This window comes from Gymnoscopelus microlampas (genome assembly GCF_963454915.1).
Source record: "Gymnoscopelus microlampas genome assembly, chromosome: 20".
Classification (NCBI taxonomy): domain Eukaryota; kingdom Metazoa; phylum Chordata; class Actinopteri; order Myctophiformes; family Myctophidae; genus Gymnoscopelus; species Gymnoscopelus microlampas.
Genome location: NC_139957.1, coordinates 8,704,965 through 8,730,388, shown reverse-complemented (window position 1 = coordinate 8,730,388; position 25,424 = coordinate 8,704,965). Strand labels below are relative to the sequence as shown.

Here is a 25,424-nt window from a genome sequence, read left to right as displayed (position 1 = left end):
AGGGACATCTATCCTTTTTTTTACGGGGTCAACCCCCCCAAAACCCCTGAAATGCATAGAAACTATGCATTATACCTATAACACAATGCAAACACAATGGTCTTACACCTGCATTAGGCTACTATTCATGATTTATTTTTCTCTTTTTTTTTCTGGAGCCAAGGTATGGCACCTGCCATGCCTTGCCATACCCAATTGACGCCCCTGAGAAAGGTCCTTTTGCACACCTACTGGGTCAACCTGTGCGTAGGAGCAGGCAATTTTGTCATGTTTATTTATATAAAACACAATTTTATACAATATATGATATATATAGTAGCCTACCCCCTACCCTACGAGGTAGGGGGTCCCTGCTCCATCACCCCATCAGTTTGGGGGTCCCTGGCCTGAAAAGGTTGAAGACCCCTTATTATTCTGTGAATCTAATGTGATTAATGTGACCCCTACTTCAGTCAGTGAAGTCCAGGGCTGAATGTGACATATTGAGACCTATATAACTAAATATTGGTCATTTGCCAACACATTATTTTGTGAAATAAATGGGTTATATTTCACAGATAGTTATACAATTCTTATAATATATTAAAATACAATCATCCTTAACCTTCAAGTTAAATGCATTATTTCCGGGGACTTAAACACTTTTTTTTTTGGATGGCCTTCCTGCCCTGGCATTTGGCCTTTGTGCCCTCCAAAAAATTACAACACCAAAGGCCAAGTGGCCTTGCCCCTAAAATGACGAAATTCCAGGCCTGATCAGAACAAAGTATTAAGGCATTCAAACAGAAAAATGGCTGCAAATACCAGTCAAAACATTTTCCAGTAAAGATATCCCATTCTAATTGAGAATAGAATGGGAATATATTTATTCAGCAAATACATTTGAAAATGAGAGCCAAACTGTTATTGAGATATTGCAGTTAGTCAGTAACTGGCTGTGGTCGGGAGAGGAAAGGGAGGATTAGTTCCTTCAGGCCCAAATGCTGCTGCTGTGAGGTCATGTTGTCAAACTGATGGCTAAACTCCTTCAAACTGGTGAATCAAACACAGAATGAGAAATACTTAATTCTTAGCTTATTGGTGAAGCTAGAGAAAAGGCAACGGAGTCATCAAAATCAAAATCATCCCCCAGGAAGAATGAAGGTGCACAGAAATGTCTATGGAAATCCAGCAGTCAGAATTGCCACTCTCATCTCACCAATCACATCCAGAACCACAGACGCTGATGGACCAGTCATGGTCATGGACTAGGGGAAGGATTACATGGATCAATATTTAATATTATTACATTTGCATTAATATTACGTGATGATATTTAGTGTATGGAATAGTAGATAAAGATTCTGGCTCTATAATAGAGATATTCTTTCAAATCTTGATAGACTGTTTGCCTGACAGTGAATAGGGAATTTTTATTAGCATTTTTTATCATTAGCAAATCTTTTTAAGATTATTAAAAACATGAGCTTTAAATTTAAATAATTTCAGAATTCAGATGTGTTACTTTTAATTAGTTTTTAGAGATTGTTCATTCTGTCTTCACCATAAAAGTTGTTTTCAGTGTCTGGTTAGAGCTACTTTTTGTACCGTGTTGGCAAGAAGATCCAGAGCTGCGACCCCAGAGGTCTTAGAGAGGAACAGCTTCCAGACTGGTCTGGAACCAGTGGAGCTGGGGGGCTGGTTACACTTCATCACTGCTGCCAGATCCTGTGCTGTCAACATGGACACCTGGGTGGAGATAATGGACAAAGCAGAACAGAAAAAACAGGAAACCTTTAATGAAGTCAAAATTGAAAAATAATAACTGTTGCGTTCAATGTGAGAGACTTAAGTGGCTTACTGAAGCACACGTGTATTCTTCAATGCCAAAGTCACAAAAACGTCCATTCATCTGTCCGTTGTTGAGGAGGAGCTGTAGTGCAGTGCTTTGGTAGCCGAAAAGGAAAACATTTGAGTTGCAAAACGAAAAGTTTGTTCATTAAATATATTTGAGATATTGTAGGCATTGCCTCAGAACACTCACCTGTTAATTCCAACACAAATGTCTGTTTCTGTGAAAACATTAATTAATTAATTCATTATGAAAATAAATCACAATAAAATTCATAACAATGAATCAAAACTACTATACACTTACCATTTGCTGAAGTAACATTGCACTTGGGAAAGAAAGAAAGAGTGAAATGTTTTTAATTTGGTGACATTTAGTCAATTAGACTTTAAAATGTGAATATCATTTCAGGTACCTACCTCTCCACTGTAGATGATGCAGCCTAAGTATAGACAGAAAAAGTTTTGTTGATTTTAGAAATGCAATGGGAAAAACATAACCACTGCCAATAACATGTGAACATAACAGCATAGTGATACATCACTTTTAACTCAGTCGAAGATCTCACCTGGTGGAATTTGATGAAGCAAAGTCAGCTTGTTGTATGTGATGGATGATGCTACACTCAGTGGAAGAGTAAACATGGCCAGGTCCAGTCTGGTGGAACTGAGACCCAACAAGTTGGTGTTAACATAGGCCAAAAATAATGATTTGAATTATTTCTACTTGGTCTTCAAAAAACTAAATATACTGATAGATAACTTACATTATTTTGTACGACAAGCAGGAAATTTCACCCTGAAAAATGACAAAAAGAGTTTGTGATTTCAAACCAAATGTGCATAGTTACAGTTTATATTACCATCATTACTTCACAGTTTTTACCTTTCCAGAGAACATAACAAGGTGGGACACAAACTCAGCCAATCCTCTCTCCTTTGGAGATTCGGTCAGATAGTCAAACACTGCGTGGATGACAACGTCTTTCTCAGGAAGAAGAGGCAACACCACAAGTTCTGCACTCTGCTTTGGAGACAGGAGCCTTACAGCCTCCAGCTAGATGGAAAGAAAGTCAAGAAAAACTTGATCACCACCACTGGACTTTATTTTATATTTAAAAAGTAATTATCTCTTGGAGTTAATAATTCATCATTGTTATGTAATGTAACAACTTTAAAGTCTTACAGGGGAGAAGCCTGGGTTTAGATTCAGGAATTCACTGACAGACACAAGACCTGAGAATGCACCAAAGTTGTTCTCCAACCATACCAGTAAACACTGCTGTTGGACACACGGCCTCGGTCTGAAGGGGACAGATCAGAATGAAACATTAAGGCATTGAAAGGTGTCTGGAAATACAGTCAATATATTTTCCTGTAAAAAATATATAACATTTTAATAGATTGTAAAAATAGATAGATAGATTGCAGTTAGTCAGTACCTGACTGTGGTCGGGACAGGAAAGGGATTATTAGTTCCGTCAGGACCACTTGCTGCTGATGTGAGGTCATGTTGTCGAACTGATGGCTAAACTCCTGCAATCAGTGGATCAAATCAAAATACAATGAAAAATACTTGTTTTCACTTCTTCGTTTTTCGGCCAATTCCCATCAGGGTGCGCCACATCATCCGTTTCCATCTGCTTCTGTTTTCGGCATCTTCCTTGGTCACTCTAGCCACCTGCATGTCGTCTCCCTCCACATTCATAAACTTCATCTTTGGTCTACCTCTTCTCCTCTTGCCTGGCAGCTCCATCTTCAGCATCCTTCTCCCAATATACCTCTCATCCCTCCTCCGTATATATCCAAACAAACATCCAAACCTCGCCTCTCTTGCATTATCCCAAAACCTTCTAACCTGGGCTAATCCTCCAATGTAATCATTGGCATCCTCAATTTTGCCACCTCTAGTTCCGCCTCCTGTCTTTTCATCAGTGCCACCATTTCCAAGCCGTACACATCTTCCCTCTCACTCTAGCTGGAACCCTTCTCTCACAAATCACCCCTGACTCCATCAGTTCCACCCTACCTATCGCTTCTTCAGCTCTCTTCCACACTACCCATTACTTTGGACTCAATTCAACTTCACTATTATATGACTTTTTACTCACGAGAAAAAAGAAAAGAAATTCAAAACATTGTGACTTAGCTATGCTTTTCACCCAAACACCCCATTATGGGAGATGAAATGTGAAATACATCCACATAAAGATGATAGCCCCAGGTGGGAAAATTCAGTCAAAGGGTATACAGATGGAAGAAGTCTCCAGCTCAATACTTACACTTGCTGGTATGTGTTACAGCTGAGGTTCCTGCTGCTGAGGCAGTATAGAAACTCTCCTGATGCAGACGACAGGAACCCTCTCAAACGTCCAGAGAACCACTTCCCAATGACATCACTGTCCCTCAACTGTTCATCCGTCAGAATCGACACTCTCAGCTCTCCAATCACATCCAGAACCGCAGACGCCGATGGACAAGTCATCGTCATGGACTAGGGGAAGGATTACATGGGTCAATATTTCATTTAAATGTGCATTACGTGTGAGCTCATTTGGTGTAAAGAATAGTGGACAGGGCTTTTCGCTCTACAATAGAGAACTTTCATTCCAAACCTGGGTGGACTTTATGTGGACAAATAACAGCTTCTGGCCAGAAATAATTGTTTTTTTATTTTTATTTTGCATTGGTGCATTTTATAATTACTAATTATAAACATAGACTGTAATTATGTGTAGGTCTGAGATGTACTAACTCAGTCATCATTGTTCATTTTAATTAGTTTCAGTGATTGGTCATTCTATCTTTGCCATTACACTTAGCAGTTTAGTTTCAGTTTGTTTCAGTGTCTGGTTAGATCTAGTTTTTGTACCGTGTTGGCAAGAAGATCCAGAGCTGCATCCAACACCCCAGAGGCCTTGGAGAGGAACAGCTTCCAGACTGGTCTGGAACCAGTGGAGCTGGGGCACCAGTAGTTCGGTAGGCTTGCGTGCCGCACGTCTGGGGGCCAACATCCTCCGAGACTAGGCAGTGGTACTATTTAACCCATAGTTGGGGGCTGGTTCGTGGGCACCAGTAGTTCGGTAAGCTTGCGTGCCGCACGTCTGGGGGCCAACCTCCTCCGAGACGAGGCAGTGGTACTATTTAACCCATAGTTGGGGGCTGGTTCGTGGGCACCAGTAGTTCGGTAGGCTTGCGTGCCGCACGTCTGGGGGCCAACCTCCTCCGAGACGAGGCAGTGGTACTATTTAACCCATAGTTGGGGGCTGGTTCGTGGGCACCAGTAGTTCGGTAAGCTTGCGTGCCGCACGTCTGGGGGCCAACCTCCTCCGAGACGAGGCAGTGGTACTATTTAACCCATAGTTGGGGGCTGGTTCGTGGGCACCAGTAGTTCGGTAAGCTTGCGTGCCGCACGTCTGGGGGGCCAACCTCCTCCGAGACGAGGCAGTGGTACTATTTAACCCATAGTTGGGGGCTGGTTCGTGGGCAACCGTAGTTCGGTAAGCTTGCGTGCCGCACGTCTGGGGGCCAACCTCCTCCGAGACGAGGCAGTGGTACTATTTAACCCATAGTTGGGGGCTGGTTCGTGGGCACCAGTAGTTCGGTAGGCTTGCGTGCCGCACGTCTGGGGGCCAACCTCCTCCGAGACGAGGCAGTGGTACTATTTAACCCATAGTTGGGGGCTGGTTCGTGGGCACCAGTAGTTCGGTGAGCTTGCGTGCCGAACGTCTGGGGGCCAACCTCCTCCGAGACGAGGCAGTGGTACTATTTAACCCATAGTTGGGGGCTGGTTCGTGGGCACCAGTAGTTCGGTAGGCTTGCGTGCCGCACGTCTGGGGGCCAACCTCCTCCGAGACGAGGCAGTGGTACTATTTAACCCATAGTTGGGGGCTGGTTCGTGGGCACCAGTAGTTCGGTAAGCTTGCGTGCCGCACGTCTGGGGGGCCAACCTCCTCCGAGACGAGGCAGTGGTACTATTTAACCCATAGTTGGGGGCTGGTTCGTGGGCACCAGTATTTCGGTAGGCTTGCGTGCCGCACGTCTGGGGGCCAACCTCCTCCGAGACGAGGCAGTGGTACTATTTAACCCATAGTTGGGGGCTGGTTCGTGGGCACCAGTAGTTCGATAAGCTTGCGTGCCGCACGTCTGGGGGCCAACCTCCTCCGAGACGAGGCAGTGGTACTATTTAACCCATAGTTGGGGGCTGGTTCGTGGGCACCAGTAGTTCGGTAGGCTTGCGTGCCGCACGTCTGGGGGCCAACCTCCTCCGAGACGAGGCAGTGGTACTATTTAACCCATAGTTGGGGGCTGGTTTGTGGGCACCAGTAGTTCGGTAGGCTTGCGTGCCGCACGTCTGGGGGCCAACCTCCTCCCAGACTAGGCAGTGGTACTATTTAACCCATAGTTGGGGACTGGTTCGTGGGCACCAGTAGTTCGGTAGGCTTGCGTGCCGCACGTCTGGGGGCCAACCTCCTCCGAGCATTATAATTGTACAAATTTAATGACCAGAAGTCTAGCTTCACATTTGCGCTTTTTATAGAATTGTCACATCAGAAGACAGACCCTTGCAGCGTAGAGAATAGAGAATAGTTATACCCTTCCAGACAAGAGCCATATCCCTGCAGACACGGCCGTCTTCAAGGCAAGAGTACAGTCAGAGTGCAACATATGCAACATACGCACTCATAAACCTTATAGAGCCGGTAGGGAGGGGCTTTATTATATTATTCGCTTATAGATTCCAAGGAGTTGGAATCAACACTCGATTAATGTTAGGACGTATCAACAGATAAATCCTATTGACACACTTCCCTAAAGGCAAGGCTCCTTTCAGTCAGAGGAGGCATTTATCTGAGCTTCAGAGCTTGCTCTATCGGCTACGGCGATCGGATCCCTTCAAGACAGACTTCAAGACTGGAAGGGTAGAACTATTCTTTACACTGCGAGGCTCGGTCTTCTGATATGACATTCTATAAAAAGGTATTGAATTCATTGTTGACGAGGCAGTGGTACTATTTAACCCATAGTTGGGGGCTGGTTCGTGGGCACCAGTAGTTCGGTAAGCTTGCGTGCCGCACGTCTGGGGGGCCAACCTCCTCCGAGACGAGGCAGTGGTACTATTTAACCCATAGTTGGGGGCTGGTTCGTGGGCACCAGTAGTTCGGTAGGCTTGCGTGCCGCACGTCTGGGGGCCAACCTCCTCCGAGACGAGGCAGTGGTACTATTTAACCCATAGTTGGGGGCTGGTTCGTGGGCACCAGTAGTTCGATAAGCTTGCGTGCCGCACGTCTGGGGGCCAACCTCCTCCGAGACTAGGCAGTGGTACTATTTAACCCATAGTTGGGGGCTGGTTCGTGGGCACCAGTAGTTCGGTAGGCTTGCGTGCCGCACGTCTGGGGGCCAACCTCCTCCGAGACGAGGCAGTGGTACTATTTAACCCATAGTTGGGGGCTGGTTCGTGGGCACCAGTAGTTCGGTAAGCTTGCGTGCCGCACGTCTGGGGGGCCAACCTCCTCCGAGACGAGGCAGTGGTACTATTTAACCCATAGTTGGGGGCTGGTTCGTGGGCACCAGTAGTTCGGTAGGCTTGCGTGCCGCACGTCTGGGGGCCAACCTCCTCCGAGACGAGGCAGTGGTACTATTTAACCCATAGTTGGGGGCTGGTTCGTGGGCACCAGTAGTTCGATAAGCTTGCGTGCCGCACGTCTGGGGGCCAACCTCCTCCGAGACGAGGCAGTGGTACTATTTAACCCATAGTTGGGGGCTGGTTCGTGGGCACCAGTAGTTCGGTAGGCTTGCGTGCCGCACGTCTGGGGGCCAACCTCCTCCGAGACGAGGCAGTGGTACTATTTAACCCATAGTTGGGGGCTGGTTCGTGGGCACCAGTAGTTCGGTAGGCTTGCGTGCCGCACGTCTGGGGGCCAACCTCCTCCGAGACTAGGCAGTGGTACTATTTAACCCATAGTTGGGGGCTGGTTCGTGAGCACCAGTAGTTCGGTAGGCTTGCGTGCCGCACGTCTGGGGGCCAACCTCCTCCGAGCATTATAATTGCACAAATTTAATGACCAGAAGTCTAGCTTCACATTTGCGCTTTTTATAGAATTGTCACATCAGAAGACAGACCCTTGCAGCATAGAGAATAGAGAATAGTTATACCCTTCCAGACAAGAGCCATATCCCTGCAGACACGGCCGTCTTCAAGGCAAGAGTACAGTCAGAGTGCAACATATGCAACATACGCACTCATAAACCTTATAGAGCCGGTAGGGAGGGGCTTTATTATATTATTCGCTTATAGATTCCAAGGAGTTGGAATCAACACTCGATTAATGTTAGGACGTATCAACAGATAAATCCTATTGACACGCTTCCCTAAAAGCAAGGCTCCTTTCAGTCAGAGGAGGCATTTATCTGAGCTTCAGAGCTTGCTCTATCGGCTACGGCGATCGGATCCCTTCAAGACAGACTTCAGGACTGGAAGGGTAGAACTATTCTTTACACTGCGAGGCTCGGTCTTCTGATATGACATTCTATAAAAAGGTATTGAATTCATTGTTGACGAGGCAGTGGTACTATTTAACCCATAGTTGGGGGCTGGTTCGTGGGCACCAGTAGTTCGGTAAGCTTGCGTGCCGCACGTCTGGGGGGCCAACCTCCTCCGAGACGAGGCAGTGGTACTATTTAACCCATAGTTGGGGGCTGGTTCGTGGGCACCAGTAGTTCGGTAGGCTTGCGTGCCGCACGTCTGGGGGCCAACCTCCTCCGAGACGAGGCAGTGGTACTATTTAACCCATAGTTGGGGGCTGGTTCGTGGGCACCAGTAGTTCGATAAGCTTGCGTGCCGCACGTCTGGGGGCCAACCTCCTCCGAGACGAGGCAGTGGTACTATTTAACCCATAGTTGGGGGCTGGTTCGTGGGCACCAGTAGTTCGGTAGGCTTGCGTGCCGCACGTCTGGGGGCCAACCTCCTCCGAGACGAGGCAGTGGTACTATTTAACCCATAGTTGGGGGCTGGTTCGTGGGCACCAGTAGTTCGGTAGGCTTGCGTGCCGCACGTCTGGGGGCCAACCTCCTCCGAGACTAGGCAGTGGTACTATTTAACCCATAGTTGGGGGCTGGTTCGTGGGCACCAGTAGTTCGGTAGGCTTGCGTGCCGCACGTCTGGGGGCCAACCTCCTCCGAGACTAGGCAGTGGTACTATTTAACCCATAGTTGGGGGCTGGTTCGTGGGCACCAGTAGTTCGGTAGGCTTGCGTGCCGCACGTCTGGGGGCCAACCTCCTCCGAGACGAGGCAGTGGTACTATTTAACCCATAGTTGGGGGCTGGTTCGTGGGCACCAGTAGTTCGATAAGCTTGCGTGCCGCACGTCTGGGGGCCAACCTCCTCCGAGACTAGGCAGTGGTACTATTTAACCCATAGTTGGGGGCTGGTTCGTGGGCACCAGTAGTTCGGTAGGCTTGCGTGCCGCACGTCTGGGGGCCAACCTCCTCCGAGACGAGGCAGTGGTACTATTTAACCCATAGTTGGGGGCTGGTTCGTGGGCACCAGTAGTTCGGTAAGCTTGCGTGCCGCACGTCTGGGGGGCCAACCTCCTCCGAGACGAGGCAGTGGTACTATTTAACCCATAGTTGGGGGCTGGTTCGTGGGCACCAGTAGTTCGGTAGGCTTGCGTGCCGCACGTCTGGGGGCCAACCTCCTCCGAGACGAGGCAGTGGTACTATTTAACCCATAGTTGGGGGCTGGTTCGTGGGCACCAGTAGTTCGATAAGCTTGCGTGCCGCACGTCTGGGGGCCAACCTCCTCCGAGACGAGGCAGTGGTACTATTTAACCCATAGTTGGGGGCTGGTTCGTGGGCACCAGTAGTTCGGTAGGCTTGCGTGCCGCACGTCTGGGGGCCAACCTCCTCCGAGACGAGGCAGTGGTACTATTTAACCCATAGTTGGGGGCTGGTTCGTGGGCACCAGTAGTTCGGTAGGCTTGCGTGCCGCACGTCTGGGGGCCAACCTCCTCCGAGACTAGGCAGTGGTACTATTTAACCCATAGTTGGGGGCTGGTTCGTGAGCACCAGTAGTTCGGTAGGCTTGCGTGCCGCACGTCTGGGGGCCAACCTCCTCCGAGCATTATAATTGCACAAATTTAATGACCAGAAGTCTAGCTTCACATTTGCGCTTTTTATAGAATTGTCACATCAGAAGACAGACCCTTGCAGCATAGAGAATAGTTATACCCTTCCAGACAAGAGCCATATCCCTGCAGACACGGCCGTCTTCAAGGCAAGAGTACAGTCAGAGTGCAACATATGCAACATACGCACTCATAAACCTTATAGAGCCGGTAGGGAGGGGCTTTATTATATTATTCGCTTATAGATTCCAAGGAGTTGGAATCAACACTCGATTAATGTTAGGACGTATCAACAGATAAATCCTATTGACACGCTTCCCTAAAAGCAAGGCTCCTTTCAGTCAGAGGAGGCATTTATCTGAGCTTCAGAGCTTGCTCTATCGGCTACGGCGATCGGATCCCTTCAAGACAGACTTCAGGACTGGAAGGGTAGAACTATTCTTTACACTGCGAGGCTCGGTCTTCTGATATGACATTCTATAAAAAGGTATTGAATTCATTGTTGACGAGGCAGTGGTACTATTTAACCCATAGTTGGGGGCTGGTTCGTGGGCACCAGTAGTTCGGTAAGCTTGCGTGCCGCACGTCTGGGGGGCCAACCTCCTCCGAGACGAGGCAGTGGTACTATTTAACCCATAGTTGGGGGCTGGTTCGTGGGCACCAGTAGTTCGGTAGGCTTGCGTGCCGCACGTCTGGGGGCCAACCTCCTCCGAGACGAGGCAGTGGTACTATTTAACCCATAGTTGGGGGCTGGTTCGTGGGCACCAGTAGTTCGATAAGCTTGCGTGCCGCACGTCTGGGGGCCAACCTCCTCCGAGACGAGGCAGTGGTACTATTTAACCCATAGTTGGGGGCTGGTTCGTGGGCACCAGTAGTTCGGTAGGCTTGCGTGCCGCACGTCTGGGGGCCAACCTCCTCCGAGACGAGGCAGTGGTACTATTTAACCCATAGTTGGGGGCTGGTTCGTGGGCACCAGTAGTTCGGTAGGCTTGCGTGCCGCACGTCTGGGGGCCAACCTCCTCCGAGACTAGGCAGTGGTACTATTTAACCCATAGTTGGGGGCTGGTTCGTGGGCACCAGTAGTTCGGTAGGCTTGCGTGCCGCACGTCTGGGGGCCAACCTCCTCCGAGCATTATAATTGCACAAATTTAATGACCAGAAGTCTAGCTTCACATTTGCGCTTTTTATAGAATTGTCACATCAGAAGACAGACCCTTGCAGCGTAGAGAATAGAGAATAGTTATACCCTTCCAGACAAGAGCCATATCCCTGCAGACACGGCCGTCTTCAAGGCAAGAGTACAGTCAGAGTGCAACATATGCAACATACGCACTCATAAACCTTATAGAGCCGGTAGGGAGGGGCTTTATTATATTATTCGCTTATAGATTCCAAGGAGTTGGAATCAACACTCGATTAATGTTAGGACGTATCAACAGATAAATCCTATTGACACACTTCCCTAAAGGCAAGGCTCCTTTCAGTCAGAGGAGGCATTTATCTGAGCTTCAGAGCTTGCTCTATCGGCTACGGCGATCGGATCCCTTCAAGACAGACTTCAAGACTGGAAGGGTAGAACTATTCTTTACACTGCGAGGCTCGGTCTTCTGATATGACATTCTATAAAAAGGTATTGAATTCATTGTTGACGAGGCAGTGGTACTATTTAACCCATAGTTGGGGGCTGGTTCGTGGGCACCAGTAGTTCGGTAAGCTTGCGTGCCGCACGTCTGGGGGGCCAACCTCCTCCGAGACGAGGCAGTGGTACTATTTAACCCATAGTTGGGGGCTGGTTCGTGGGCACCAGTAGTTCGGTAGGCTTGCGTGCCGCACGTCTGGGGGCCAACCTCCTCCGAGACGAGGCAGTGGTACTATTTAACCCATAGTTGGGGGCTGGTTCGTGGGCACCAGTAGTTCGATAAGCTTGCGTGCCGCACGTCTGGGGGCCAACCTCCTCCGAGACGAGGCAGTGGTACTATTTAACCCATAGTTGGGGGCTGGTTCGTGGGCACCAGTAGTTCGGTAGGCTTGCGTGCCGCACGTCTGGGGGCCAACCTCCTCCGAGACGAGGCAGTGGTACTATTTAACCCATAGTTGGGGGCTGGTTCGTGGGCACCAGTAGTTCGGTAGGCTTGCGTGCCGCACGTCTGGGGGCCAACCTCCTCCGAGACTAGGCAGTGGTACTATTTAACCCATAGTTGGGGGCTGGTTCGTGGGCACCAGTAGTTCGGTAGGCTTGCGTGCCGCACGTCTGGGGGCCAACCTCCTCCGAGCATTATAATTGCACAAATTTAATGACCAGAAGTCTAGCTTCACATTTGCGCTTTTTATAGAATTGTCACATCAGAAGACAGACCCTTGCAGCGTAGAGAATAGAGAATAGTTATACCCTTCCAGACAAGAGCCATATCCCTGCAGACACGGCCGTCTTCAAGGCAAGAGTACAGTCAGAGTGCAACATATGCAACATACGCACTCATAAACCTTATAGAGCCGGTAGGGAGGGGCTTTATTATATTATTCGCTTATAGATTCCAAGGAGTTGGAATCAACACTCGATTAATGTTAGGACGTATCAACAGATAAATCCTATTGACACACTTCCCTAAAGGCAAGGCTCCTTTCAGTCAGAGGAGGCATTTATCTGAGCTTCAGAGCTTGCTCTATCGGCTACGGCGATCGGATCCCTTCAAGACAGACTTCAAGACTGGAAGGGTAGAACTATTCTTTACACTGCGAGGCTCGGTCTTCTGATATGACATTCTATAAAAAGGTATTGAATTCATTGTTGACGAGGCAGTGGTACTATTTAACCCATAGTTGGGGGCTGGTTCGTGGGCACCAGTAGTTCGGTAAGCTTGCGTGCCGCACGTCTGGGGGGCCAACCTCCTCCGAGACGAGGCAGTGGTACTATTTAACCCATAGTTGGGGGCTGGTTCGTGGGCACCAGTAGTTCGGTAGGCTTGCGTGCCGCACGTCTGGGGGCCAACCTCCTCCGAGACGAGGCAGTGGTACTATTTAACCCATAGTTGGGGGCTGGTTCGTGGGCACCAGTAGTTCGATAAGCTTGCGTGCCGCACGTCTGGGGGCCAACCTCCTCCGAGACGAGGCAGTGGTACTATTTAACCCATAGTTGGGGGCTGGTTCGTGGGCACCAGTAGTTCGGTAGGCTTGCGTGCCGCACGTCTGGGGGCCAACCTCCTCCGAGACGAGGCAGTGGTACTATTTAACCCATAGTTGGGGGCTGGTTCGTGGGCACCAGTAGTTCGGTAGGCTTGCGTGCCGCACGTCTGGGGGCCAACCTCCTCCGAGACTAGGCAGTGGTACTATTTAACCCATAGTTGGGGGCTGGTTCGTGGGCACCAGTAGTTCGGTAGGCTTGCGTGCCGCACGTCTGGGGGCCAACCTCCTCCGAGCATTATAATTGCACAAATTTAATGACCAGAAGTCTAGCTTCACATTTGCGCTTTTTATAGAATTGTCACATCAGAAGACAGACCCTTGCAGCGTAGAGAATAGAGAATAGTTATACCCTTCCAGACAAGAGCCATATCCCTGCAGACACGGCCGTCTTCAAGGCAAGAGTACAGTCAGAGTGCAACATATGCAACATACGCACTCATAAACCTTATAGAGCCGGTAGGGAGGGGCTTTATTATATTATTCGCTTATAGATTCCAAGGAGTTGGAATCAACACTCGATTAATGTTAGGACGTATCAACAGATAAATCCTATTGACACACTTCCCTAAAGGCAAGGCTCCTTTCAGTCAGAGGAGGCATTTATCTGAGCTTCAGAGCTTGCTCTATCGGCTACGGCGATCGGATCCCTTCAAGACAGACTTCAAGACTGGAAGGGTAGAACTATTCTTTACACTGCGAGGCTCGGTCTTCTGATATGACATTCTATAAAAAGGTATTGAATTCATTGTTGATGAGGCAGTGGTACTATTTAACCCATAGTTGGGGGCTGGTTCGTGGGCACCAGTAGTTCGGTAAGCTTGCGTGCCGCACGTCTGGGGGGCCAACCTCCTCCGAGACGAGGCAGTGGTACTATTTAACCCATAGTTGGGGGCTGGTTCGTGGGCACCAGTAGTTCGGTAGGCTTGCGTGCCGCACGTCTGGGGGCCAACCTCCTCCGAGACGAGGCAGTGGTACTATTTAACCCATAGTTGGGGGCTGGTTCGTGGGCACCAGTAGTTCGATAAGCTTGCGTGCCGCACGTCTGGGGGCCAACCTCCTCCGAGACGAGGCAGTGGTACTATTTAACCCATAGTTGGGGGCTGGTTCGTGGGCACCAGTAGTTCGGTAGGCTTGCGTGCCGCACGTCTGGGGGCCAACCTCCTCCGAGACGAGGCAGTGGTACTATTTAACCCATAGTTGGGGGCTGGTTCGTGGGCACCAGTAGTTCGGTAGGCTTGCGTGCCGCACGTCTGGGGGCCAACCTCCTCCGAGACTAGGCAGTGGTACTATTTAACCCATAGTTGGGGGCTGGTTCGTGGGCACCAGTAGTTCGGTAGGCTTGCGTGCCGCACGTCTGGGGGCCAACCTCCTCCGAGCATTATAATTGCACAAATTTAATGACCAGAAGTCTAGCTTCACATTTGCGCTTTTTATAGAATTGTCACATCAGAAGACAGACCCTTGCAGCGTAGAGAATAGAGAATAGTTATACCCTTCCAGACAAGAGCCATATCCCTGCAGACACGGCCGTCTTCAAGGCAAGAGTACAGTCAGAGTGCAACATATGCAACATACGCACTCATAAACCTTATAGAGCCGGTAGGGAGGGGCTTTATTATATTATTCGCTTATAGATTCCAAGGAGTTGGAATCAACACTCGATTAATGTTAGGACGTATCAACAGATAAATCCTCTTGACACACTTCCCTAAAGGCAAGGCTCCTTTCAGTCAGAGGAGGCATTTATCTGAGCTTCAGTGCTTGCTCTATCGGCTACGGCGATCGGATCCCTTCAAGACAGACTTCAAGACTGGAAGGGTAGAACTATTCTTTACACTGCGAGGCTCGGTCTTCTGATATGACATTCTATAAAAAGGTATTGAATTCATTGTTGACGAGGCAGTGGTACTATTTAACCCATAGTTGGGGGCTGGTTCGTGGGCACCAGTAGTTCGGTAAGCTTGCGTGCCGCACGTCTGGGGGGCCAACCTCCTCCGAGACGAGGCAGTGGTACTATTTAACCCATAGTTGGGGGCTGGTTCGTGGGCACCAGTAGTTCGGTAGGCTTGCGTGCCGCACGTCTGGGGGCCAACCTCCTCCGAGACGAGGCAGTGGTACTATTTAACCCATAGTTGGGGGCTGGTTCGTGGGCACCAGTAGTTCGATAAGCTTGCGTGCCGCACGTCTGGGGGCCAACCTCCTCCGAGACGAGGCAGTGGTACTATTTAACCCATAGTTGGGGGCTGGTTCGTGGGCACCAGTAGTTCGGTAGGCTTGCGTGCCGCACGTCTGGGGGCCAACCTCCTCCGAGACGAGGCAGTGGTACTATTTAACCCATAGTTGGGGGCTGGTTCGTGGGCACCAGTAGTTCGGTAGGCTTGCGTGCCGCACGTCTGGGGGCCAACCTCCTCCGAGACTAGGCAGTGGTACTATTTAACCCATAGTTGGGGGCTGGTTCGTGGGCACCAGTAGTTCGGTAGGCTTGCGTGCCGCACGTCTGGGGGCCAACCTCCTCCGAGCATTATAATTGCACAAATTTAATGACCAGAAGTCTAGCTTCACATTTGCGCTTTTTATAGAATTGTCACATCAGAAGACAGACCCTTGCAGCGTAGAGAATAGAGAATAGTTATACCCTTCCAGACAAGAGCCATATCCCTGCAGACACGGCCGTCTTCAAGTAGGGTAGGGAGGGGCTTTATTATATTATTCGCTTATAGATTCCAAGGAGTTGGAATCAACACTCGATTAATGTTAGGACGTATCAACAGATAAATCCTATTGACACACTTCCCTAAAGGCAAGGCTCCTTTCAGTCAGAGGAGGCATTTATCTGAGCTTCAGAGCTTGCTCTATCGGCTACGGCGATCGGATCCCTTCAAGACAGACTTCAAGACTGGAAGGGTAGAACTATTCTTTACACTGCGAGGCTCGGTCTTCTGATATGACATTCTATAAAAAGGTATTGAATTCATTGTTATATGGGTATTGAATTCATTGTTATATGGGTATTGAATTCATTGTTATATGGGTATTGAATTCCCATTATATGGGAGCGCCAATGGAGGGGGAAGGCTGCTTCTGTACACGCTCCTCAGCGTCGCAACGTTTTTCCTTCTTTTTAGTATTTTTAAGCTTTTATTATTTTACATGTACTTAAAAGACGTATGAAAAAATTGCCTTTCCCTGTTCTCAAGTAAAATATTGATATGCGATTAAAATGTGATTAATTGTGATTAATTCATTACAAAGCCTCTAATTCATTTGATAAATGTTTTTAATCGAGTCCCAACCCTAGTTCTTATATATATTTATAATGTTCTTACCCTTCATCACAGACACCTGTAGCAGAGTCTCCAAACTTTGTAATCCAGTGTACACAAACTGACCGTTGGAGATTTCCCCAGCAGAGCCACATGACTTCCCTGTGGAAGAGAAAGAAATGTCCTTCAATACACTGGTATGAAATATCCAGTGGTGTAAAGTAACTAAGTACATTTACTAAAGTACTGTACTTAAGTACAATTAGAAGGTACTTTTACTTTACTGGAGTATTTCCAATTGTCTATACTTTTACTTACATCTCAGAGGCAAATATTGTACTGTTACTCCACTACAATTATTTGAAAACTTTAGTTACTAGTTATTGTAGATATACATTATTATATTATAAAAACATACATTAACCACTTGCCTTTCACAACCACAAGGACGCACGCACACGCCACTAACCTGTACACACTCGGGTCCAGATTGACAAAGGTATCCAGGTCCATGTTGACATTGGAGCCAGCGGCACTTCTCACATAGGAAAGGGATGCACCACCTACAGGTCATAAAGAAAATACTGAATTTATCCATCTCTGAAGTGTGCGTGTGTGCGTGCGTGCGTGCGCAATAAAGGACAAGGATAGGATAGAACGCAATGGTATGAGACAAAAGCGTCGTGTTTATTGAATTCCTAAAGGAAGCGGAAATATGGAAAAATGAACAAAACCAGTTGACTGTGCAGCCCCAGGACAGTATATATTTCAAAACACTCAAAAGCGAAATCAACCAAATCAACCACTTCATCAGTTACCGCAGCCCGACTCAAGGCTGAGGCTGAGAAGGCTGTGCTCCTTTTAAGGGCATCGACTTTAAAGGCAAAGCAGGCTCTGGAAATGGAGCAGGCTAAAATGCAAGCCAGCCAGACTGGAACAAATGGAACTGGACATATGCCTGGCTGAATCCGATGCTAGATTAAAAATCCTGGCGGATCTTGACTCCATTTCACAACCACCAGCACCATCACTGCTTAAATCACAACCACAAATGTTACAGCCAAAATCACAGGATGATGCCATGAATGAGTATCTGGAAAATACTAAAACCCCAAGCATCATTATGGACTCATTTCCAATTAATTCACTTGGAGCCAGACAAAAAATAAAATTACAAGGACCATCAAACCCAGGCCTAAGGCCACCAGAAATCACAGCAACTCATACCCAACAGCAAGCAATTGGGACAGGAACTGGAATTACAGTGTCAGACAATGACGACAAATTCTTGACTGTAATACAGAGGCAAAATGAGATTGCTGATTTACTGGTTGTACAGCTAAAATTCACCTCACTTCCCTCTAAGGAAATCCCAGTTTACGATGGCAACCCTTTAGATTACCAGGCATTGATGAGGGCATTTGAGCATGGTATTGAGGAAAAGACTAGAAGCCACCAAGATAGGCTATATTACTTGGAACAGTACACCTCTGGACCCTGCAGAGAATTGGTTAGGAGCTGTCTTCATATGAATGCCAACACAGGCTACATTCACGCTAAAACACTGTTAAAAAAGCATTTAGGAGATAACATAAAAATCTCAAGTGCCTATATGGAAAAAGCTTTAAATTGGAAAAGTATTAAGGCAGAGGATGGAGATGCACTGCATGCTTATGCACTCTTCCTGAGAGGCTGTTGTAACGCAATGAGAGATTTGGAGGATATAGAGGACCTGGATCTGACTTCTAACCTGAAACTCATTGTGTCCAAACTGCCTTGTAAATTGAAGGAAAAATGGAGAACGACAGCTTGTGATATTTTAGAGCAAAGCAAAGGAGAGCAAGATTGAGCCACTTGGTACTATTTATGGAAAAGCAAGCGAGAATACTCCAGGACCCACTTTTCGGCGACATTCATGATCCTCTTGCCAATGTGAAGGTTTCAAAACCAAGGACTGCAGCTGAATCAACCTCAGGCAGATTTAAGAGCAAGGGGAGTAGTTTTGCTACTACGGTGGCAACAGTGTCTGACAGCAAAGCCGAAAAGTCACCTGTCAAAAGCAACATGCCTTTTGGTGCATATGATTTCGCATGTATTTTCTGTACCGGCAAGCATCCCTTACCTGAATGTCAGAAAATGAATGCACAGGCACATGAAGACAAAGTTCAGTTTCTCAGGGAAAAAGGACTATGCTTTGGATGTTCGAAAGTGGGACATTTGAGTAGAAATTGTAAACGGAGACTGACCTGCCAGAACTGCCAGGGCAGACATAGTTGGGGGCTGGTATACAACACTTACCACTTGCTGGAATAAAGTTGCACTTGGGGGAGAAAGGGGGGAAATAGTTGTGAATTTGATGACATTTAACTAATACTCTACTTAACGTTTAAAACTTGAAAACAAATGAAGGCAAATACCTCTCCACTGTATATGATGCAGCCTAAGAAAAGAAAAGTGCAGATATTAGGATTTTGTTAATTTCTAAAACACCATGGAAAAGCAAAATAACCAATACAAATAAAATGTAAATGTAACGGCAATGTTTACGTCATGTAGATAGAAGATCTCACCTGGTGGAACGTGATGAGCTAAAGTTAGCTTCATGTATGCGATGGATGATGCTACACTCTGAGGAAGAGTAGGCATGGCCTGGTCCAGTCTGGTGAAACTGAGACCCAACAAGTCAGGGGTTAACATCAGCCAATAATAACGAATGAAATCACATCTACCTGTCTTCAAAAAACATAATACTATATATTGATGGATCTACTTACATTATTTGGTACGATGAGCAGGAAATGTTTCCCTGAAAAGTGGCAAAAATATGTTGTCATTTCAAACCTTAATGTGCATGGTTACATTTTCTATTATCTTTACTTTATGTGTTTTACCGTTCCAGAGAACATAACAAGGTGGGACACAAACTCAGCCAATCCAGTTGGAGATGCAGTCGGAGTCAAACACTGCGTTGATGACAACGTCTTTCTCAGCAGGAAGAGGCAACACCACAAGTTCTGCACTCTGCTTTGGAGACAGGAGCCTTACAGCCTCCAGCTGGACAGAAAGACAGTCAAGAAAAGATTATCACCACCACTGGATTTTATTTGATAATAATAAGGTAACTATTTGGTCTAATCATTCTTTAGAGTTTTTTTTATGTGGCAGCGATGAAGTCTTACAGGGGAGAAGCCTGGGTTGAGATTCAGGAATTCTCTGACAGACACAAGGGCTGAGAATGGCCCAAAGTTGTTCTGCAGCCAGTAAGCACTGCTGTTGTATGGGACAGATCGAGACAGGCATGGTTTTATGAGTGAACACATTAGGGAGTTGTATGAAATCATTTTTGTCCAACTTGGCTATTTCCAAACCTGAGATATGGTGACTGGTCTCAGGCTTCACTTGGTTCATTGTGCGGAGAAGAATATTTGTTTTTTGTCCGGTAATGTTTAGCCTTCTCATTAAGTTTTCAATGCAGAATGTGGATGTGCTTCCATGGTCCAAAAATGCATATGTTTGCAACACTGTCTCCCTGTGGCTCTTCACTTGAACGGGTACTATGGAGAAGATGGAGGTTTCATCACCGGCCCCAATACGACCACATGTGTGAGGTGAGACGACAGCATTGTTTCCTATTGATTTCTTTTCTGTTTCTTCAATGTGGAGTATATCAGGATGGTTTTGTTCACACGTATCACAGGTTAAACGACTTGTGCAGTCTCTGCTTAAGTGTCCTCTTTTCAAACAGCCAAAACAGACTCCCTTTTCCTTTAAGTAGTCCATCTTCTCTCTGTGTCTTATCTCTTTCATCTGTGGACACCGCTCCAATGTGTGACCACTTTTATTGCAGAAAAGACAATAATTATGATAGCTGATGAATACACTTCTTTCCATCCATTTGACTGCACTGCTGTTTCTATGGGTGTTACTGTTGTGGCAAAACTGCTTCTTGGAATGTCTCTTGTGTCTCTTGGTTTGATGATGGTTGAGGTTTTGACAGTTGTAGTTTGCTTAGCATCTTTCCAAAGAGTGGGTCAGACCGTATTTTTATCTTGTACAAGGTCAGAAAGCTTAGCACGATGTCCATGCCTCTCCTGTAGCTTGCATGCCTTGATCCTCCAGGTTTATCTGAGCTTGTATGGATGGCCTTTTGTTTATTGTTCAAAGTAATGTAAGCAGTCACTGTAATCGTCAGTCTTTTTCTCCACTCCTCTCTCAAATGCCCTGATAAACATTTCATATTGCAATGGGTCACCATCATAAACTGGAATGTCTCTTGGTGGTAAAGTGGAATACAGATTTTGCTTAACCAGTAAAGCAGTTTTTTCATTCTGTCTTCGTAGCACATTACAAATATCACCTGCAGGGGGTGTAGTGTGAGTGACATGACCTTGAACATTCTTTTTCCCATGAAGCTGTACATTTTCAGTTTGCACATTTTGATTTATTATATGTTCGGTTTGAACATTTTGCCTGGGGAGAGAGTATTGCATTAGAGGAGTCATGTAATGAGCTTTGGCAGATTTTTCATGAAGTGGTTGTTTTGGTCTCACAACCTGTGGCTGGGAGGGAGGCTTTGTGGTTTCCATTGTTTCCTTTTTGTGGAGTTTGATCAGGTAGGTATGTATTTGCATTTGGGTTGAATGGGGTTGTTTCCTTTGGAGCAGCAGCTCCTTTCTTTGAGTTTGTCCCACTTGACACTCTTGATGAGTTCCTTGGCCCATGGTTTCCAGTACATGGGCCTTTGCATTTGCTGCTGCCAGCTGAGTCTCCATTTCCAGTTGCTCCTTTTGCATGTCACAAACACACAGCAGTCACTAGGGCTGATTAACACATTAACCGCCAAGAATGTAGTCCTACGGTCCGTTAAATCCAACTTTTAAGCGCCGAGACCGTAGTCCTACGGTCCGGGTGTTTTTTCGTTTTTTTTTTTTTTTTTTTTTTCAATTTTCTAGGGGGACCATTTTCAGTGTAACACCACCGGAAGTCGACCGGAAGTGCGATCCCGTTTTTTGTTTCCCGTCTGCCTCCATTCTAAGTCGTACACTAAAACCCTTGTAAAACCTGTGTAGTTTTTCCTCCTCGCATTTCCCATGTTAACATAAACGGTCAGAACTCAAACATGGCGGCTCCGTTTGACACGCGGTCTGGACGAGTAGACGCAGGGAAATGTGCACGTTGTTTACAAACAGTCCATCGTGCATTCTAAAGGATTTTAACGGGGCCTATGGCGACCTGAAAAAAAGAAAAAACAACAATAAAACCTTGGCACTGGTGAGTACATTATGAGATTAGCCCTTGGCGGTGGATGTGTTAAGCTTGATCCAGAACAGAACAGTTAACTTCTCTTTTTTTTTTTACACGTCACTAGTCGAATGAAAATAAAATAATAATAAAACATAATAGCACAACCTACTTTGCAGGGACACCCTTTTTGCTTGGGCCAGTTCCACAACAACTGAAAAATATTAAACAAGTGCTGTACTGAATAGCCAGTGAGCTACCAGGGTAAGGTCCAACCAGAGCTACTTCGTTGAACAGAACACAAGTTCAAATTACACTATACTGTACAATACTGTGACACTAAGATCCCCCACAATGGACAGTGAAAGTTCAAGTTAAATCAGTCCTGAGTGCCTGCTGTGTGTCCTCCGCCTCCCCTTCTCGCTGGAGCATGCTTGAGGTGGTCTGCGGCATGCTGCCTTATGAGGTCCTCTGTGGCTTCTGGGTCGAATTTCATGACTGCATCTGCATAGTAGAAAAAGACAATACAAAATGTGCAACGGCAACATGCTGTCCTAGTCCCTATCTGACATAATACACAGCTCGATTGAACTCCTGCCATCTGGTAGGAGGTTCAAGAGCTCAGGGGGAAGCACCAGCAGGTCATCCAACAGCTGTCCCAAACCATCAGAACCCTGAACCCATGCTCGCCATATATTGCCCCCAAAACCAACATCTTGAAAGATGGATAGCACTTTGAATAGTACTGTATCTATATTGCACTTTGAATGCATCAGCACTTTTTACCAATGTCATCTGCTCTTTACTTTTTAATGTGCCTCCTTTTAATGTGCACCATGAGTTGTGGAGAATGGTATTTTGCTCCCCTGTATGCCTAGTGTGTATTGTGGAAGTGACAATAAAACTGATTGATTGTGAGTCTCCATATTGACATGCAAAAATGTGTTGCTTTGTGGCTTTGTGTTAATACAAAGCCATCTCCCTTCTACACCTAACCACCACCGTTATTTAAAATGTTATGATAGCAACGGTAACGGCAGACAGTTGGCATTGTATTTTTTTTATGTCAACAGGGAAGGACATGTTTTACCCAATTACATTTAGATTTGTCCTTGGTCAACATGAAATATGGGCTTACCTTGTATTGCGCTAAAAGTCGCAGTCTTCTCTTTTTCCCCCTTCATGTTCAACTGTGCCATCAGACTGTTACTGAAGAGCCTGAAGAAAAACAAATTATATTTAATAATGTAGTAGGATTAGGATTTATTGTAAAACATGGTATACACCCTTTGTACTACTAACTTTCACTTCATGTTCAACCATTATGTCATTGACATGACATAACAGAGGGTTCAGGTGTTAAGCTAAAACAAAAAGGCAAATTAATGGACAAATGCAGTCAGGCCCTCATCTAGAAGAATTAACCAAATAAGTGTTCAGACATTGAAAACCACAGCGCACCCAAACATCACACAGGGGTTAATTCATAGTGTATGTTGAAACATACCTGTCAAGAACTTTGTGGACACAGTCCTTAACGTCCTTCCCTCCTTTACGGGAAAGTTGCAGCACCTGTTGGAATAAGTCCATGAAACTTTCACTGACATATCCCAGAGGAACATAAAAAGTGTGCGAGTGCATCTTATGCTGTTCATTACTTCCAGACTCTTGAAAAGCCTACCAGGGTATTAAAAGCTTGGACATCACTGAGGAGTTGCTCCTCTCTCTGGAAGTCCCCCCATGTTCTCCAGTCTCTCAACATTGGCCGCTGAAGAGGCAGGTTCTTTAATGAATATTGATATGGTCAGGACTTTCTTCTGGTATACTGAAAAATAAGTAAGTGTACATTAACACAGAGAAATGTTATCTGACATTATAGACACCACACAATGATACAAAACACTGATATAATTGAAGAGCAGTTTTTGTGTCCCGATAGGAGAGGAGACAGAGAGAACAGTAAATGAAGAAAGGAGAGAATGGGCAGAAGAGAGAAGGGTTGCAAATTAAGTCCCCCAGTTTTCTTGGCCAGTGTCCTGTCTTCATTGAAATAGCTCAGAACTTACCTTGTGTTGGCAATGGGAATGCCCATGTTGGCCTCTCAGTCACTGCATAGCACCTGTAATAAGAACAAAAGTACATTTTAGAAATTACAAAGTGATATTTTTGCATTAAAACTTTCCAAGACAGATGACTATACATTAGATGAGAAATAATAAATATGTCATATCGTAACAATTAGGGGTGCACGGTACTACTTGCTGAATTGTAAAGGTTTTGATTACTTGGGGCCTTTGGATAACTCACCATGCCTGACCGTGTCCCTGGATCTGTCATGTCTGGACCTGACCGTGTTCCTCGACCCATCACTGCGGTGGGACCTGTCATCATGTCTGGACCTGACAGAGTGCCTCCGAGCTGTTGCTGTACCTGGAGTCGTGGCTGGTCCTGGACCTGATGCTGTGCCGGTATCTGACACTGTGTCTGGAGCCATCACTGTGCCTGATGGCTGGAGCCATCACTAAAGACTTAATACTTGGACATAATACTACTACAATACCATGTCACACTGAAAAAGACTACCCCTACTGGTTGGTCTTAGATGTTGACAATCACACATCTCCTCTGATACACATAGTTCAACACATTGAGCCTGTAACTACTTTCTCATTGCTTGTGAATTAGGTATGGTAATGATTTCTTTAGTATGCACAACATGTAACACCTTGTACTGACTGTACTTAAAATGTGTTGGTGCAATGGAGAAAGTGAATACTCACGGGGTGTGGACATTTCTCTGCTCCGAGGTGCTACACTTGCATGTCGGGAGCCTGGAAAAGACAAAGAATGTTCTTAGATACCAAATATTAATTTGTAAACAAAAGGTGACTGCTTAAGTGTGATGCATACTCACTGTGTGTAGACATTTCCCTGTGCCAAGACCCCTCATTATGCTCCAACTCGACAGACATCCACCAGGCCATCCAGGGCTTGATTTTCAGAGTCTGAAACATAACAATCAGCTTGTAACTGATTTCATGTTGTGTGTACCCAATACATCATTATCATATTTCATAAATTGACATCAATACTCAACAAGCATTAAGTAACACATTGTTGTCCTGGCTGGACTGCAACTTCCTTGGTGCGACAGGAAAGGAGGGCACCTATACGGCTGCAATATAAAGTAAAAATAAACATATCTAAAAAAGACAGCCTTATTAAAGCATTGGATTGTCATTTTTGACATTGGACTTATACATTGATTATAGAAGAAAGTTACCCATAATGCTCACATCCCCCGGATCATCATCAGATTCTGTTAAAGTACAAAACGTCATATAAAACATGAATGGTCTACAATGTGAGGCCCAGTTTCTGTTAACACATTTCATATTTAGAAGTTACTTGAGAAACATATGAACTCTACATCAGTCATCATCTTGTCTTTTAACAGGTATCCTCTTCCCTCTTATCACCACATCCACATCCTCCTCTTCCTCCTCTGCTTGGCTGGTCAGGTTGTGGTTGTCACATTCACAACCTTTAACTAGAAGTTATACAATTCAACTGTAAACATTGATTCAACTATTTGCACTTGAATTATTGAGTAAATGATCCAAAAACAAAACCTGCCTGAAGTCATCTTTATCTTGACTAACTGGAACGCCAACCAGTCCTCCTGCGGGTCCTTTCTCATCTTGTAAGTTGTGTTTGTTTGGCATTTGGCCATCTAATGGTTCCCTTACCCCTGTCGATCCAATTATTAGGAATTGTACCC

General features: G+C 46.3%; 1 long non-coding RNA gene across 1 annotated transcript; it reads right to left on the bottom strand.

Moving 5' to 3' along the window:
• Nucleotides 1–23,421: 23,421 nt before the first annotated feature.
• On the bottom strand, nt 23,422–24,581 carry LOC311036265. Its single transcript, XR_014599832.1, has 5 exons — nt 24,558–24,581; nt 24,424–24,474; nt 23,951–24,152; nt 23,710–23,762; nt 23,422–23,468 (listed from the first exon to the last, which is right to left on the bottom strand). It is a non-coding gene; the product is annotated as an uncharacterized lncRNA (long non-coding RNA).
• Nucleotides 24,582–25,424: the final 843 nt, after the last annotated feature.